The 19,325-nt window shown below is 41.8% G+C and overlaps 1 long non-coding RNA gene and 1 pseudogene across 1 annotated transcript in view; one reads left to right on the top strand and one right to left on the bottom strand.

Annotated features, from left to right (window-relative positions):
- LOC137234178 (uncharacterized) overlaps positions 1 to 19,325 on the top strand; it is a 43,214-nt gene that overhangs the window by 15,833 nt on the left and 8,056 nt on the right. The gene's annotated exons all lie outside the window — the stretch shown is intronic.
- LOC137234718 (nucleosome-remodeling factor subunit NURF301-like) lies at positions 363 to 2,068 on the bottom strand (annotated as a pseudogene).

The following is a 19,325-nucleotide window of genomic DNA, read 5'->3' as shown; positions in this document are numbered from 1 at the left end:
ATTTTTCAATATCACATAATGTACCAAATATTGTGGATTGCGACGTAATCGAATTAGAGGTGCGTTTACGCCGTTTAAATATTTGGAAGTCAAAAAAACAGGCTACAGTCAATACGTGGAGCATTTACAAGTAGACAGAATGTGGCTGTGGAAGAGGCAGATCAACGTAATTCAGCACATGCAAACCAAGAACAAACAAGTAGAATGAGTAGCAGCAGTAATATCATGCTAAATGGTGCTGATAATGCTGATATAAAAAAGAGACCATATTGGAACGTTTAAATAAACGTAACAAAGAACGTCAAAAATGGTCTAGATGTTAAACTAGAGCAACGTAATAAATAATAATTGGAGGGCGCTGATTATTTTGCATTTACATTCGCTGAACGGGTGCGTGCAATAGAGGAACAGTTGCAGGGAATAACTGAAGGTGCAGATACTGCTGCTACAAAACTATCAGCTCCTATCGCCAACACTAATAACCCTGATTCGACATGCCTCTTCGCTGATATATAACCAATACCAAGCAAACAATATTCTGTTGGGCGAAGTGCTTCTGATACAGTTTTGCGCCGTTTCCATTTCATGAAACGCCAGTTTGGTATCATAAACGCTGTTGGTATGTTATCTTCAAAATTTAATAACGTTTGACGTACTGTTTGTATAATGCTATCCAAACTACCCATTGTTGCACCAATCCATTTAAATTCTGATGCGGTAGTCACTGAAAATTTGTGTGATAAATGTCGACGTTTATCGCGCTGTTCGTTGCGTTGTGGCTTATTCAACGCAATTGGATTTGATGGATATTGATTTATCTAATTTTCAAAACCATGTTCTATACCCAATTTAAGATGTGAAAATTCCTTTGTGTTCTGACTTGTTTTTAGGCGTGTCATTTTGTTGTCTCCACCGCCGCCGCTGATGGCATTTGCACTTATATCAACATCTTCATCATTCGTGCCACGCCTTAATGCCCACGTTTGCTTCTTTTCTTCGTCCATATATGACAGTCTTTGATATTTGTTATGCTCTTCTGTTATGGATTCTGTTAATGTCATCTGTCGTACAATCTCATCTTTCCGCTCAGTAATTTGATTATAGAGTGCAGCTTCTAAGTCATCCTTATCGAGTATGCCCAATAGTAGTTCTAGTTTTGATTCTGTACTATAATCCCAAATTTTGTCATTATCATATGCAGGTTGGCCTTCAACGAATGTTACACGTGCTATGAACCAAAGTTTACGTCCATGTCGATCCGAGCCAAGTATCATGCCTTATGAGTACGCCTTGTTCCTCTTGTGGCAATACACAATCAACAACACCACTAACTTTATGCGATTTACATGAATTACACTGCCAAACTTCAGTTGGTATATCATGCAATGGTGGATCGACACATTCGAGATGATAAACAGAGCGCGTGTTGCGCAGCATAATAGATCACCTAATTTAGACATCTACGACAATGATCATCGTAATGTATTGAACCCTCTTGTAACATTACGTGTCGTACAGCATTGCTTGTAAAAATTGATTGGTTAAAAATTGTAAAACTATAATACGATCGTTAACACACGTAAATGGATAATCGCCAGCAGCACATAAAATATTATATACTTGGCGACTAAAAATTATATCGCTCTCTACATAGCTACGCAATACCTCCGGCCATGTGATGCCATTAATTAGATAGGAAACTTATATTCACCGTATCTTTTGGATCGAGTGGTCCAAAGTGAGTTCCCTGAAGATTTTCTTCACGTAAAAATGCCTTCACTAACATAAAATGTACGTCTGCAATTAGTGCACTTTGTTTGTCACTTGTCAATGCAGCGCAAAAATCCTCAAAACGAAATGGTGATAAGCGTACTAAATGACGAAAACGTCGTAATACTGCATATACGCCCAATGCCTTGATTATTAAGTCATGTTTCATTAATAAATCAGCAGAAGATTCCGGCAATACCAATGCCTCATATTCACGATCTTGTAGCCAAATAGGGTCTGAACTTGGTGGCCGCGCTTCGAAATTGGAGTCGAATCTACCGCGCTCGGAGGACGACATATGAGTATCTTGCTGTATCTACCAGTGCTATCAGAATACAAGCACCCCGATGTGGTCGGAATTACTTGATGATGGTAAGTAGGTAGTAATGATAGCTAAATCACCTTAATTTCAAGTCAGTTAATTTAAAGGCGACACAACTTTGAACAAAACAGCTGCTTCACATGCTACTACAGCCAAACCCACAGGAACGTGCAGAACCTGCGCACAACATAACGGAGTTTGATACGCGACCAGATTTAAGAGGTATGATGTTAAACTATATTACCTTACGGTAATAAAATATTAGATGTTTTAAGACCAAATCGTGGTTATTGAGTCAATTGTATTCTGTGGCAGATAGTGGGTCTGCGGTAGGGTTCTGTTGGCCTCGTTCGGGGTGAACGAGAGCGGGTTTAAGTGGTTTGTTGGCTTCGCTCGGGTTGAACGAGAGCTGGGTTAAACTGGTTGTTGGCCTCGTTCGGGGTGAAAGAGAGCTGGTTTAAGTGGTTTGTTGGCTTCGTTCGGGTTGAACGAGAGCTGGGTTAAACTGGTTGTTGGCCTCGTACGGAGTGAACGAGAGCTGGTTTACGCGATTTGTTATAACGGGTAGGAGTTACAAGTCTCCCTCACCCTCACTGGAGGGTGGTAGTAGGACCAATTTCGTGATTGGTCTGGTGGTTTGTCCCCTTGCCGTATCCAGTTGAACTCGGCTATCGGGGCCATAATGAAGGTTGGCTATCCGACCTAGTCTCCATTCGTTAGGGGGGCAGATTATCCTCCTTAATGACGACTAGGTCTCCCTGTTTAAGGTTTGATTGTGGATGCTTCCACTTAACGCGCTTCTGCAGTTCGGTGAGATACTCCATTTTCCACCGTTTGCAGAAGGTTTGATGCAGCGCCTTAAGTTTTTCCCATCGATTGACGAGTGATGCGCGATTCTCGCTGACGTCGATCTCCGGTGGAGCTAACAGGTGCCCTCCAACGAGGAAATGGCCTGGAGTAAGGGGCTCCAAATTAGACGGCTCGTTGGAGGAGGGGCTTAACGGTCGAGAATTAAGACAGGACTCGATTCCACAAAGTAGTGTGCTGAACTCTTCAAGGGTAAATTTGTGACCCAAAGCGATCTTCTTGAAGTGGTTCTTGAAGCTTTTGACCCCTGCCTCCCATAGTCCGTCCATGTGAGGAGCTCCTGGTGGTATGAAATGCCATGTCAGGTTTAGGTGACTGTACTTGGATAGAGTTTTGTTGCGAGCGTCCGCCAGGAAAGCTTTGAGTTCTGAGCGGAGAGCTCTGGAGGCTCCGACAAAGTTGGTTCCGTTGTCGGAGTAGATGTTCTTTGGACATCTTCGCCGAGCGGCAAACCCATCGTAAGCTGCCAGGAATGCGGCAGTACTGAGGTCACTAGTGGCTTCCAAGTGAATCGCCTTGGTTGCAAAGCAAACAAAGAGGCAGACGTAACCCTTTGACATGCGGCATCCTCTTCCGCTATAAGATTTGATGTCAAATGGTCCGGAAAAATCTACCCCCGCATTGGTGAAAGCCCGGGAAAAGGTGGTTCGTTCTGGGGGTAGATCTCCCATAAGTTGGGTTTGGGTCCGCTTGCGGAATATTGTGCACGTTTTGCAATTGTGTATGGCCGATCGGGTCATATTTTTGACCCTAGGGATCCAATATTGTGTGCGTAGGCGACGAAACATAACTTGTTTCTCCCCATGCAGGGTGTCTTTATGGATGAACTGGACAAGAAGTCGTGTGAGCCGGCGGTCATACGGCAGAATGATCGGGTGCCGTTCACTGTAGGGAAGATCCTTGGCCCCTGAAAGACGACCGCCCACCCTCAATATGCCCTTTTCATCGACAAGGGGGTAAGAGGGAGGATTTCACTCTTTGAACCGATGAGCTTCCCGGAATTTAAACTCGAAAGTTCCTCCGAATAGTGCCTCCGTTGGTAGAAAGCTATTAACTGACTTGTCGTGGCCTGGATTTCATCGGGTGAAATGAAGTGCAATGCCGCTTTAAAGGAAGATTTTGTCTTAGGATTGGTTCTTTGGATAAATCTTCGAACATACGATATGACCCTCAAGGCCCTGGATAAATTGGAAAACTGTCGAGGATGTCGTCTTTCTCTTTTATTTTTGAAGTTGTATGAACCTGCACCCGTTTCTCCTCTATGTTAGTCCGATAGTCCTTTTCTTGTATTGGCCATTCTGTCTTATCTTCTTGTAACCAAGAAGGTCCCTGCCACCACAAAGAGTTATTGACTAACTCCTTCGCTGATAGTCCTCGGCTTGCCAGGTCTGCAGGATTGGATGCGGATTCTACGTGGTGCCAGGATTTGTCTCCTACCTTTTCTACTATTTTCGTTACTCGATGAGCGACAAAGGTTGACCAAGAACAAGGGGGTTTTCTTATCCACGCCAAATTAATCGTGGAGTCTGCCCATAGGTGTAGATTGAAATTTTCTAAATGCAGATTTTCCCGCACTGATTCGATGGTTTTGGCCAGCAACACTGCACCGCATAGCTCAAATCGGGGTAAGGAAATTGTTTTAACGGGTGCTACTCTTGTTTTTGCTATTAATAAGTTAACGTAGACCTCATCCTTTATCTTTGCTCGTAAAAAGACTGTCGCGGCGTAAGCTTTTTCCGAGGCGTCGCAAAAGCCGTGTATTTCAACGTCGTTGGTTGGCGCAAAATACACCCAACGCGGGATACGAATTCCGTTAATGGAGGGGTATTCCTGCATAAAATTATGCCATCGGTCTAGGGTTCCTGCCGACACTGGTTCGTCCCAGTCAGTCCCTTCTAGCCAAATGCTTTGCATAAGGATTTTGGCAACAAAGACGACTGGGGCGAGCCAGCCTAGAGGATCAAAAAGTTTAGCGATTGCAGAAAGTATTGCCCTTTTTTTACCATATCCCGATTTTCAATTGGTTTTGCGGTGAAGTAAAAATAATCCGCATGCGCGTTCCATCGAATGCCTAGGGTCTTGACCGTACTCGTGTCCTCGAATTCCAAAAAGTCTTCGTTGAGCAGATAAGGTTTGGGTATCCCTTTCAGTATTCTTGAGCAATTTGACGTCCATTTGCGAAGGAAAAAACCTGCGGACTGTAAAGCATCTGTGATTTCATCGCGAGCTTTGAGTGTGGATTCGATGCTATGTCCCCCGGCTAGAACGTCATCGACGTACATACCTGTCCGTAAGATATCTGCGGCAATTGGTGATGAAGTTTCAACGTCGTCTGCTAGTTGGTGCAGTGTCCTTATCGCCAGATAAGGAGCACAATTGACTCCAAATGTGACTGTCTTTAATTCGTAGACGCTGATAGGGTCACTAGGATTGTTGCGAAAAACTATTCTCTGGAATTGTGTTTGGTTTGGCTTTACCCATATCTGCCGGTACATCTTTTCGATGTCGCTATTAAAAACATATTCAAAGAATCTCCATCGAAGGAGTAGAATTGTTAAGTCGGCCTGAAGTACTGGGCCTGTATAAAGTACGTCGTTTAGGCTCGTACCATTGGCTGTGGGACACGAAGCGTTGAATACCCCACGAACTTTTGTCGTGGTGCTTTCTTCTTTTATAACCGCATGATGGGGTAAGAAGTAGCAATCGGTCACGTGGGGTGGTATGATTTTTGGAACTTTTGACATATGTCCCAATGTCTCATATTCCGCTAGTACCCTATTGTACTCTGTCTGTAGGGCCGGTGTCTTGGCTAGGCGCGTCTCATTCCGGTAGAATTGGGAGCAGACGCCGTTTAGGGAAGGCCCTAAGGAGATGTTAATAGGAAAATCCTGTTTAAAAGGAAGGGCGACAGTATATTTGCCATCGGAGTTTCTTTCTGTTGTTCCTCGCAATAGGCATTATCTTCGTTAAGTGCCCTTTTCTTAGGTACGTTTTCAAGTTCCCAGAAAGCGGTTAGTTGCTTGTCTAGGCTGATTTCATTAAAAAAGGATACCCGTGTATTAGCTGGGTGAGGTACTTCTGCACGACCAGTTAAAATCCAACCGAAGACGGTTTCTTGGGCGAGAAGCGTATTTAGAACGTTCTTCCTTATACCGTTCAGCATTATCTGGGGATAAATGTCGCCTCCAAGTATGAGGTCGACTGGTTCATTAATGAAGAACCTCTTATCCGCCAGAATCAGATCAGGAAACGCTTGTCGAGTCGCTGCGCTAACTTGGCAAGTCGGAAGGTCCCCTGTTAATTGAGGCAGGACTAGGACCACTGTATCGATGCTCACTAAGGGGTCTGTAAGCGAACCTAACGTAATCACACATGATTTCTTTACCTGTGCAGTTGGTGTATTATTTATTCCTGACACTTGCACATGCAAACGTTTGGATGGAAGGTTTATTCGCTTTTTTAGTCTTTCTGTTATGAAAGAGCATTCGGACCCAGAGTCTATCAGCGCTCTGGCGGAAAATTTTACTCCATTATAGTGTATATTAACACGTGCTGTTCCTAATAACACCCCTTTAGTGGTGTTAGCATGACATGAAGAGACGTTATTAGCATTATCTTGTCTTTTTTCAGACTCCATCCTTGCCCTAGCCTGCTGTGAGGTTGAAGGTGTATTGTCGGTGGCATTTTGAGTCCACCGTTGGGGAGTTGTCTTTGGTTGTGCTGTCGGAAGATGGAGCAAGGTGTTGTGCCTTGCGTGGCACGTACTGCAATTCAATTGGCTAGTGCATCGTGTCACGGTGTGTCCACCCGACAGACAATTCAGACAGTAACTATTGTTTTTGACAAATTCGATTTTTCCTGACGTGGGCAACCTACGGAATTTTTGGCAATTTCGTAATTTGTGCTCCGTACTGTTGCACATCTTACATGCCGACTTTGGTACGCTTGCTTGGTAAACCCCAAGTTTTGTAGAATTTTCACTAGAATGCGAACTCTGACTTTTGGGTGTTTTTGTTGTTTTATTACCCCTAAGATCGGAAACCGTCTCTAATGTCTGGAAGCGATTGGACAGGAATTTGTCCATATCCTCCCATTTCGGAATACCTGTTTTTCGTTCTACGGTCTGTTCCCAAAGAGCCAGTGTAGATTCAGGGAGTTTTGTGGAGCATAAGTAAGTTATAATTGCATCCCAATTTGTGATGTTAATATTATGACATTGTAGCGCAGAAATGCAATTGTTGATCTCACGTTGCAGTTTTTTAATTGATGTTCCACACTCCTGCTCGACTGCCGTCAGATTAAATAAAAGTTTTAGTTGTGTGTTGACGAGGATACGTTTATTTTCGTACCTGTCGCTTAGATTTTTCCAGGCGGTTGCAAAACCCTCGTTTGTTAATGAGCACCTGCCCACTATTTCTTTTGCCTCCCCTTGAGTTTTTTGTTTTAGATAATATAATTTCTCGACATCTTTCAGATCAGTATTGTGGATGTATATCGCCGTGAACATATCTCTGAAGGCTGGCCAGGAAAGGTAGTCGCCTTTAAAAACATCGGTGTCACAAGGCGGAAGCCGCATTTTATGTCCACGGCGCGAAGAGTCTTCATCCTTTGCCGGCTGTGGGGTGATAGCTTCGGCTTCAGTCCCCACAGCAGACATGCATTGCAGGTAGCATGCGAAGCAGCTTTTATTCTTCCTTCTTAGCGAGCTGAGTTCCTATTTGGACAGCTCAGGATTGCTGAGAAGACCTTCATATGTGGACTTGGTCTTCTTCCATAGTGCCTTTAGCTCCTCTTGCAATAGTGCAAGGGTGTGCTTGTTCCGTGATTCGGCCGAGGAGGAGTTGTCTTGTTCAAACTCGACTATGGAATCCGCCAATCTAATATATGTCTCCATTGCTTTAATTAATCTGAATATTTTGTTTCTTTGAAGGTGTCGAGCTTGGAGGTAAACGACTTAGTGGCGTTGGTGTAAATGCAACCACAGCAAAAATTATCAATGTGTTTTTTTTTTTTTTGTTTTTTTTTTTTTTTAACGTAGTCCAGCTATCACTCCTGCTGTGATTGTGCTGTATAAGTGAAATCATTAAAAATACACGGATTGAAACTCAGATCTAATTGTATGTGTTAGCACAGAAAGCAATCTTATGTGAATTTAGTGATAAGAAAAAAATTTGAATCAGATGTAAATCTTGACGTGAATGTAATGTGTGGCCAGTGATATGAACCACTTATAGAGATCCTCACCAGGATTATGTAAGCCACAGATAGAAATCCTGACGAGGATTTAATATGTATGTAGTGATATGCAGCACAGATAGAAATCCTGACGAGGATTTAATGTGTATACAGTGATATAGATAGAAATCCTGACGAGGATTTAATGTGCATGTAGTGATATGCAGCACAGATAGAAATCCTGAAAGGTTCCAGTGTGTACAAAGTGATATCAAACACAGATAGAAATCCTGACGAGGATTTAATGCGTCTACAGTGATGTGCAATGCAGAGAAGAGAAGTCGTCTGCAAATATTTAATGTATCTATAAGGTGTATTGGACACAGATAGAAATATTTTCTGAAAACTTAGCGTGTCTAAAAAAGTTTAAAAAACGCAGATGTAATCCCGATGTGGATATAGTGTGTCAACCTCGAGCTTTGAAACTCAAATCGAAATCCTGTGGATTTAATGTGTGTAATTCTAGAAATTTGAACCACAGATAAAAATCCCGATGAGGATTTAATGTGTATACTTAGTGATGTGAAACACAGATAGAAATCCTGAAGAGGATTTAATGTGTATACAAAGTGAAAGTGAACGCTGAGTATTCCCGAGTAGCCAACCAGGGTATCTTGCCCAATATAAATAAGAAAATAAATTTGTTTATCCAACTTAATGTGGAAAATTACACTTTTAATTATTTATTATAAAAATCGCTGAAAACATACAGCTATATAATATAAAACGATCAGTATAAAATTGTGTTTGTGACCAATTGTGATGAGCCACTAGCCACCCAACGCAGAGCTAATTTTTGGCTTTATGGTATTATTTCAGTTCGCAACTGATTAACAAACTGATTTCCGTTCAAAAATAACGCAATTGGTTATATGTATATAATTCGGTGAAAAAATATTCTATATTAAATGCCTTCGAATTAATATGAATTAAGTGTATTCACAAATGAGCGATTTGCAACAATTCTGTGATTGATTGTCGCAATTAAGCAAAAATGACTACAAGCCACCCAACGAAGGTGAAATGTTTTAGAAAAAAATTTTCTGTGGTTGCAGAATATTATGAATGCGTGAATATTGTGGTATTTCTTTGCAAGTTCATCAACCAAGTGAGAGTGTATGTAGATTGTTGCCGAAAATCAACAACCGAAAAGACTGTCTATAGAAACCGAGTTGTGGGTGCACAGTGCAGTGATAATTTTGTTGTAAAAGGAAAAATCCACTGACTGTCTTGCCTTGAGTTGTGTCGGAAAAGTCTTACCACTGGTGGGGGACTTAGCCGATAATCAAAAGGCGCTAAGTATGCGTTTAAAACACAATGAACTTCCACTTGCTTTGACTTGCAAATGGATATCACAAATTCACTCGATACGTTAGTTCGTATATAAAAAAAAATGTGCACCAAAATCAACCACTTACCTTACACAAGTTTTGGTAACGTATGTGATCTGATATGATGTTATGTGGACTGTTGATGCGATGTTATGTGGACTGTAGATGTGATGTTATTGTGATGATGTGATAAATGGACGTGATATCGTATGATGAGTTGATTCGTTTCAGCTGTAGTGATGATTTTATGGCTGTATGTGTGTTGTGATGACCAGTTGGACTGTATGATTTATAATGGATTGTATGTGATGCTGTTGAGTGGGCTGTTTGATGTAGTGATATGATGTGTTGATTGCTATGGCTGCTTGTCTCTTTCTTTACTCGCTGTGTTGGTGTTGTTACTTGATATGTACTTGCTTCTAACACTTTGTAATTTTTTCGGGAATTCAATGTTTTATTCTCAAGAAATTAAATTCACTTGTGCTTCGATTTTATTCTTTCGATTTGGCAAATTTCCGTAATTAGGTCGCTTCAGTTTTTATTTCGGGGAGATGGACCAAATGTTACGGCGGCAAGACCACAGATAGGGCGCGCTCGCAATAATGGTGGGGAGAAAAGAAAGGAGAAAACACAAATGAATTCGTTAGAAAAAGATACACAATAATATTTATTAAAATAAAAGCAAATGCAAATTCAAAGTTAATCCACTTAATCACCATTCAATATTTCCGATGACGGAAGTGTAAAAATGAACTTTATAATTTTTGGTATTAAGGAAAGACTTACCTTCAGTGGCTTGGCTGCTGGCGGTTTCTTAAACGTTTGCAAAAGAAGTGACCGAGGTAAAAAGAATTTAGTTCGCGGTCACCGCCGGAATCTAGGCTTAATTATTATCCGGCGGGGTAAACGGTTATCGGTATAAACCGATAGGAATAAATGAAAAATGTGAGGTGAAAAGATTACGAAAAGGAAAAGTAGAGCGATACGAGGGTGCACCGCCATATTTAGGCTTGTGGCCTAAACAATTACCTTGTGTGGCTTAACACCACAATAGTCCTGGAATTCCTTGAACTCATTGAGCTGGGTGAGAAAGATTTAAATATCAAATTTCCAAACGAGAAGTAATGCATCGAATTTCTTTGTATAAGTTTGAAAGTATACTAGGCGAGAAGAAACTTTTTTATTTTCATATATTTTATATAGTGTTGTATAACCGATCGAAATATCTAGCCGTTATTAATATTATTATAAAACAAGAGTTTTTTTTTGATTAGTCGGTTATTTCATCAACAATTAACGACAATGTGTTTGCCAACACTTTTTTTTTAATGCCTGGCTTAACTATATCCTAGGTGAAATGTTATTGTTCTGGTACATTTTACTGACAGCAATTTTTTATGGTGAGAGTTCCATTGAAGTAAATTCAAAATTTTATGGGGGCTAACGAAATTGTGGCGAATTTTTGGGCAATACTGTGAATTTTTACCTGAGTGAAAAAGAAAGAAAAGCACCAATTGTGGCTACTGCCTAAAAAAGACCAAAATTGAAGAAAAGGGACCAGCGGACCAAATGGGGTTGGAAGGGACCATTTTGGAAATGGACCAAAGTGGAAACCTTGAAAGCGAAGAAAACTACCATTCAAATTTCTCCACAGACACTGGTGAGTTTCTTGGTGATGACAGCGTTACCACTTGGGTCAGAATCGCGAATAAAAGAACTGGTAACGATATTCGGTTACATAATGTTCTGGGAACTATTTTACCGGTAACGTTCAGAATCGAGGCGTTAGTGTGTAAACGTAAAAATTGATCTACACATTTTCAAGTTTATAATGAGAGAATGCATGTTTATATTGAGAAAATATAAATTGATAATGAAAAATGTAATTTTATAATGAGAATATATAAATTGATAATGAGAAATGTAACTTCATATTGAAAAAAATATAAATTGGTTGTTGTTGTTGTTGTTGTAGCAATGCTCGCCCCATCCTCTAACGGGAGGCCAAGGAAACTTGCCGTTTCAACAGGGGTGGGCCATAAGGAAAGGGGTGTTAGAGGCGTTGGTTCCACATTACAATTGAAGAGATGGTTGGTGTCATGTGGGGACACATTGAAAGCGGGGCATACATTTTGTATGTCGGGGTTGATTCTGGATAGGTAAGAGTTTAACCTGTTACAGTATCCAGAACGAAGTTGAGCAAGAGTGACACGCGTTTCCCTGGGGAGTATGCGTTCCTCTTCCGCAAGTTTTGGATAATTTTCGTTAAGTACTGGATTCACCGGGCAATTCCCGGCATAAAGGTCCGACGCCTGTTTATGCTTACGCACATAACTCCTTAAGCCCCTAGGCGGTGCTGGTTCATCAATCAGATGTCTGTTGGGATGCCCAGGTTTCTGGGTATTCAACAGGAACTGTTTGGTCAGCATCTCATTTCTCTCCCTAATGGGGAGTATTCTCGCTTCATTATGCAGATGGTGTTCTGGGGACATAAGAAGACAGCCCGTGGCGATTCTGAGAGCAGTATTTTGGCAGGCCTGTAGTTTCTTCCAGTGGGTGATTTTTAGGCTTGGCGACCATATGGGCAACGCGTAGCACATAATCGGCTGGCTAATTGCTTTGTGTGTAGTCATGAGCGCTTCTTTATCTTTTCCCCAAGTACTGCCAGCGAGGGATTTGAGGATTTTGTTACGGCTCTGAATTCTCGGAACAATTGCGGCTGCGTGCTCACCAAAATGTAGATCCTGATCAAACGTCACACCCAAGATTTTGGGGTGTAGGACAGTCGGTAGCGTAGTGCCATCGACGTGGATGTTCAAAATGGTCGACATTTGGGGCGTCCATGTTTTAAATAAGGTCGCGGAAGATTTAGTCGGTGATAATGCCAGGTTTCGCGAGGCGAAAAAACTGGAGAGATCAGGGAGGTAGCCGTTTATTTTATTGCATAGCGCATCGATCTTTGGGCCTGGGCCTGTAGCCATTATTGTGCAGTCATCGGCGTAGGAAACGATTGTGACTCCTTCCGGTGGTGAAGGTAGCTTAGATATGTAGAAATTAAACAAAAGTGGGGATAGGACATCACCCTGTGGCACCCCTTGTTTAATTCTCCTTGGTTTTGATGTTTCGTTTCTAAATTGCACCGATGCTTGCCGACCACCCAGATAATTTGCGGTCCACCTTTTAAGACATGGGGGAAGGGTAGACCCTTCCAGGTCCTGCAGTAACGAGCCATGGTTGACCGTATCAAAAGCTTTTGATAGGTCTAGCGCTACGAGTACTGTTCTATAGTGGGGGTATTGATTTAAACCGCAATTTATCTGGGTGCTAATGGCATTTAGCGCGGTGATAGTGCTATGGAGTTTTCTGAAGCCATGCTGATGAGGGGCTAGCTGCAAATTTGCTTGGAAATAAGGGAGCAAAATGGCTTCAAGCGTCTTTGCCACTGGCGATAGGAGAGATATCGGACGATACGACTCACCTATGTCAGCTGGTTTCCCAGGCTTTAGTAGCGGGACCGCCTTGGCCATTTTCCATTTCTCAGGTATGACAAAGGTGGAAAGAGACAGATTGAAGACATGCGCTAAATATTTGAAACCCTCTTTCCCTAGGTTTTTAAGCATCGGCATGGCTATGCCATCTGGGCCCACTGCTTTGGATGGTTTAGCACGACCAATGGCGTCCTCAACCTCTTTAGCGGTGATGGTGATTGGTGACGCGCTGAATTTGGGTTTATGTGCGCGTCTATTGGCTCTCCGTCTATCTTTGTCGACCATAGGATGCATTATATATTGTCGGCAGAAAGCGCTCGCGCATTTTTTCGCGTCCGACAGCACTTTGTCGCCAAAGGCGATGGAAACTTTGTCTTTGTGCTTAGTCGGATTCGATAGGGACTTTACGGTGGACCAAAGTTTACCCACACCGGTAGAGAGGATACAACCTCTTAAGTGCTCCTCCCATTTCGCCCGCTTGTGTTCATCCACAAGCAATCTGATGCGTTGGTTTATATCCCTTATTTGGGGGTCGCCTGGATCAAGCTGTCTTATAAGGTCAAGTTCTCTCGCTAAGTTTTCGGCCTCCGCCAAGAAGTGGGCCGGATTTCCGGCGGGAATGAAATGTGCCGAGGCGGATTTAATGAACTTACGGAAGGCACGCTCCCCTTGGCGGGCATCAGTCGGGATAGGAAGGGCAGCTAGGCGGCTGTCTGTAAAGGATTTATATTCTTCCCACTTTCCTTTTTTGAAGTTTATGAAAGTGCGTTTTTCAGTGACGATGAAGTCGGCGGTACGCTCAAGCGAAATAAGTATGGGCAGGTGGTCGGATGCCAATGTTACCATCGGCTGCCAGTTGACGCAGTTTACGAGTTCTGCGCTCACGATTGAGATATCTGGCGAGCTGTGACAGCTTCCTACCATACGTGTGGGGGCGTCTCCGTTTATTTTTCAGAACGTCGTTTCTTCTATTTGATCCGCCAACATCTCACCCCTACTGTCCGCCCGCAAGTTTGAATGCCATAGATCATGATGGGCATTGAAATTGCCTAAGATAATGCGATTGTTGCCAGTGAGTAAGGCCCTGATATTAGGGCGGTATCCACTGGGGCAACAGGTGGCAGGAGGGATGTAGATGTTGATGATTTCTAGGTTTGCATCGCCTGACCGGACAGATAGGCCTTGATGTTCTAAGACATTGTCCCTGCGGTCGATGCCAGGATCAAATATACAATATTGCACAGAGTGGTGTATGATAAACGCGAGACTGCCTCCATTTCCGCTCTCGTGGTCTTTCCTGTGGACGTTATACCCAGAGCAGGTCTGCAATGCAGATCTTGCTGTGAGTTTAGTCTCTTGAATCGCAGCAATACGGATGTTGTGCCGCTTCATGAAATCGACTATCTCCGTAATCTTCCCAGTTAGTCCATTACAGTTTAACTGCAGAATTCTGAAGTGCATAAGGGGAGACGTCGCCACTCTGGGGGTAAGTGACGGGTGACTACGCCTGGGTTGGGGAAGGCCAGGACGCAATTGCTGTTGTGGCCCTAGGACTGGGCGTCCTTGGGCAAGCATTGGGGTACCCGGATGATTTGGGTTTGCGACCTGGCAACATGGCGCGATGAAACCCGTCGGGGGGGGTTGCCGTCGCGGAGACCAGAACATCTAGGAAAGTGGCACAACCCAAGGCAGGAGCTGCATTGGGCGGATGTCGCAAACATATATATTCTGTGCTGGCAAACGGTGCAAACAGAGGTAGGGATTAAGAGTCTGTTTCCCTGACCTACACGATTGCTGTCGGAAAAGAGGGGGGGGGGGGGGGGGAAGACGGGGGCAGGGGCTGTTGCTCAGCATTGCTTCCGACTCTACTACGAAGATTGTAGTTATGAGTGGTAGCAGCTGTTTGAGTTGTTGGCACCGTGGGGCGCGAGCAGCAGCGGGTACTTGTTGTGGCTTGCTGAGCAGCGCGGCTGCTGGAAGGTAGTGGGGGGGGCGCTTAGACGTAGACTATGGGACGCCCTTGGGCGTGAACAGCAAGGAGCCACAAAAGATTTATAAAGTTACGTGGACGTCGGGTTTTGGGATCAAGCCCAGAACAACCTGTCCGATGCAACCATCCCTTGCACGAGACACACTGAACAGAGTATGACCGTCCTAAAAAGATTCTTTTCCGGCAGATGCAGCAAAACCATTTCTCAGGACCGGTGTCAGGAGACGGACCCGGATTGGATTCGATGCCTTCCCGGAGTAAGAGAATATGGAGCAGTGCTGCTGCAAGAGCTGCTGGGAGGATGACAATTTGTGGGAGGGACGAAACAAATTAGATGGGGTCACACTGAAATGACAGTCCTTGGTCGGGAAAAATCCCGAGTCGCTCCGGTACATAGAACCGACTGCCTTGGGAAGCGGTAATGAGAAACGGTACTTCATATTGAGAAAAAATAAGGTGGTAATGAGAAAATGTAAGTTCATAATTAGAAATAAAAATATTTAGGTTTTATTTGTACCTGTTTCTATTTAAATGGACTTGTATTGAAAGGCATTCATAGCTTAAAAATGTCTGTTGTGGATGGCGAAATCGATGGTAGTGTTCATAATTTAAAAAATCATACTTAAGTAAGGGAGCAAATAAGGTAGTACCTTGATGTAGTGGATGCACCAAAGAATGTTTTAACGGGATGGGAATGTGCGGGAGCAATACCGCAGATACCTACATTTTATTTTAGTTGATATGCAAGTAGAGACTTGAATGTACCTACTGATGGAAATGGTATTTTCCAAAAATATGAGACCTTTTATGATAGTAAAAATTTTTGTAAATCCTTCGCTAATTTATGAACATTTGTTGGAATGATTCCTTTTCCACAGTTCAGAGTGGTGAAGCTCATCACTCTGTCATCAAACCTCTTCCCAACTAATGAAATTGTTTTACGGCTTAAGAGCTTAAGCACCGCATGCTTTACCGGGTGTTTTATACATAGGTGCTTCAAAAATTCGACGAATTGTTTTTGTCTTTTATGCGTGCATCACAAAACACGCATTTTGCACTAATAGTTCCTCCCATGAGCTTATCATCAATAATCTCTGTTAATATATGTTAAGGTCTTATTATTATTGCAAGACTGCAAATACTTCCTCAAAATTCTAAAAAAACTGCATAACTCCATTTTGCGTCGAAGTGTCAAGTCGAAATTTGTTTGCAGGATATCTTTTAGATTCACTAATTCTAGGCCATAACTTGCTTTGTCGTTTACGGAAGCATCCGAATTGAAACCCAAAGGCTATGAGGGTTTACCTTTTATTAGGTCCACTTTCTGATAATAATACAAACTCATGCACAAACTACCTGAAATTGTTGTACAATCTGCAATTTTGATCAGGTTACCCAATATATAGCTTTCCTTACAAAAAAAATAAAATTTATATTTCTTTATTTCCAAAAGACATTCAGAAATATATGTTCAAAATTTAACACAAAATGATTTCTTCATAAAACTTGTCCTTGTATTTTGATTTGGCTGATTCTGTCCGCAGCCTGGATTATTCTCCACAGACAAGCAAGTTATTAACTAGAACTAGTGAGCCTGAAAGATATCCAGCAAAAAAATTTAAACTTGACCCGTCGTTACAAAATGGAGTTCTGTAGTTTTTTATGATTTTAAAGAAGTAAGTACAATTTAATATTTGCAGTCTAGCACACTTTAACCGAACTCTTAACACAGATTATTGATGATAAGCTCATGGCACACACGATAAGTGCGAAGTGCGTATATTGTGATGCACGCCTAAAAGCCAATAAAAAGATTACTTCGAACTTCATAAAGCATCTGCGTATAAAAAACCCGGAAAAGCATGCGGGGATTATGCACTCAAGCCGTACAGCATTCATTGGGTGGGAGAAGCTTTGACGAAAAAGTGATGAGCTATATCATTGATACACTCTCAACCGTGGAGAGGTAATCCTTCCGAAAAATGTTTGAAGGAACATCGCTAAAGGTGATGAGGGGTCCAAAATTAATGAGCAAACTACACGAACGCTTTACAAAAATGTTTGGTATAATAAAAGAGTTCATATCAGCTCATAGAAATCATGTCAAAAAGTTTCATAAATTTTGTTTTATTTTTATAAAAGCGGTATTCATGTATAAATTGCCGTGTATCGTGAAATGCCAAATTTAAGTATTGAAAATTGGAATATTTGGATATTTCATTGTTGTTCTGTAAAGTATTTGAAATATAAAATTTCTCGATCTTTGGGGGGGGGGGGGGGATGATAGAGGCAGATCCGCGCCTGCAGTTTATATGGTACAGATGTATCGTATTTGGAAGAATATAAAGAAGTAATGCCTCCTTTCGCTGAACCATTAGATTTTTACAAAGAGAAGATAATATTGTAACGATTTTACTGCAAATCCTCTTATTTGCAACCTTCTGCTAAGTTCGAATCACTAAACTGTTGAATAAATATTTCCAATATTTAATAATGCAAATGACCTTTATTAAAGTACTTCACAATAAAAAACTCTACTATTGACCGAGAGATAGCGTGCTCAATCGAAACTCATTGCAGCGCCCCTACCGTGGTTGCCTTTTATATTCTTTGATTTCCTCGTTGCATCTTCTAGGCGCTTCCATTTTTAGAAATTTCACCAAATGCTTACGTGTATAGTATATATTGTTGTCTGAAAAAATCATTGAGATCGGTGGTATATAGTATATATATCATACAACCGATTGTTCAGATAAGAAACTTTGCGCAATTTCTGCCCCGTTTTAACAGCTAGAAGCTTCAAATTTCACCAAATGCTTACGTATATAGCATATATTGTTGTCTGAAAAAATCATAGAAATCGGTGGTACATATATTATATACCCCATATAAACTGTATTTTTTTGCCCCTTTTTTACGGCCTACGGCCGATGCTGTCGATCGGAAAATTGCTTCCTCTGCTGATTGCCTTTGCGGGTGCACCAGTCGTCGTCGTCGTCGTCGTCATAATGTTTTATTATTTTTACCACGCATAGTGCGGATGGACAAAATGTATTTTTAGACATGAAAATTGTATATAAAGGCGAGGATTTGAATTTTAAAGTTAAATGTTTTTGAACAGTGACAGTGAAAATAGTGTGTGTAGTTATTGTTATTCACCTGAAAATAATGTTGAGGAAACAAGTGAAGATGAATCGCGAACCGGTGGTGATCGACGACGATGTGTCGCCGGTAATGACAGAACTACTCAGATGTTGGAAGTGGCTGTGACGAAGGAGAAAAAAAGGAAACGGAAATCAGACAATCAGGAAACAACGAAAAAGATGAAACTGGATATAGATGGCGAAATGAGGAAGGCATCGATTCTACCGGAGAATTGGGACAATATTTCTCTTCTTTCTGTGCTGCTGGTGATATGGACGACGGAATTTCCGTTGAATATAAATTCGACATTGGAGATATTGATATCTCTCTCTTTGGTGGAGAAGATGTACGAGGCGAAGAGGTACCTGCACAATCTGATGGAATCGATGGCTTTTGTTCAAAAGCAACTGCTGAACCAAAACAAAGAATTAGGTAATACAAATAATTTATATAATATAAAAATATATATTAATTATTTTTTTTAACAGGCAAGTGTTCAATGAGGAGTTTAGTAAGTATCATCTTAAACAGCGAGTGGTACACGACGTACACGGATGCCCATATGACATTGGAGACATCCAATTGGATCACAAAAAAATATGCAGAAAATTTTCAGGGGCCATCCTCATCATTTCGTACCACGGCAACCACATCCACATCATCCACGACTGTTCCTATTCAAACAATTCATGCAGATGTTCCTTCTACAATAACATTAGACAACAATTCCCTAGAAGATATGCTAGACGAATCGTTCCGAGTTGGCAGTTCACGATCCAACACTGGATTAATTTGTCAATCTATCTGCAGAAAGATTCCAGGCAGTACATCTATTTTAACATCGCCGGGAGAACGTGGCTACCAAGTGGTGAAGCTCGATGTATTCGATTTTTCAAAGATATCGAAGAAACCGAAGACAGAATGGTGGAAGGAAGCGAATTATCGGTCGACTTTTATAATAAATTCACCACTGGATCCGAACCACCAAATGGTAATGAAACTGCTGCTTTCAACGATGAACCAGATATCTCAAATTCCGGGTGTAAAAAGAGAGGGAAGGGAGACAAAGTAATAGAATTTTTGAAACAGCATCCAACAGCTCCAATTCATCATATATTAAATACTTCAATGTGGTTATCATCAGAATTCAAATTTTGGAATATAGACTCTATATTAAT

This window comes from Eurosta solidaginis, chromosome X, assembly GCF_040869045.1.
Source record: "Eurosta solidaginis isolate ZX-2024a chromosome X, ASM4086904v1, whole genome shotgun sequence".
Classification (NCBI taxonomy): Eukaryota; Metazoa; Arthropoda; class Insecta; order Diptera; family Tephritidae; genus Eurosta; species Eurosta solidaginis.
This window is presented reverse-complemented; position numbering and strand designations above follow the sequence as displayed.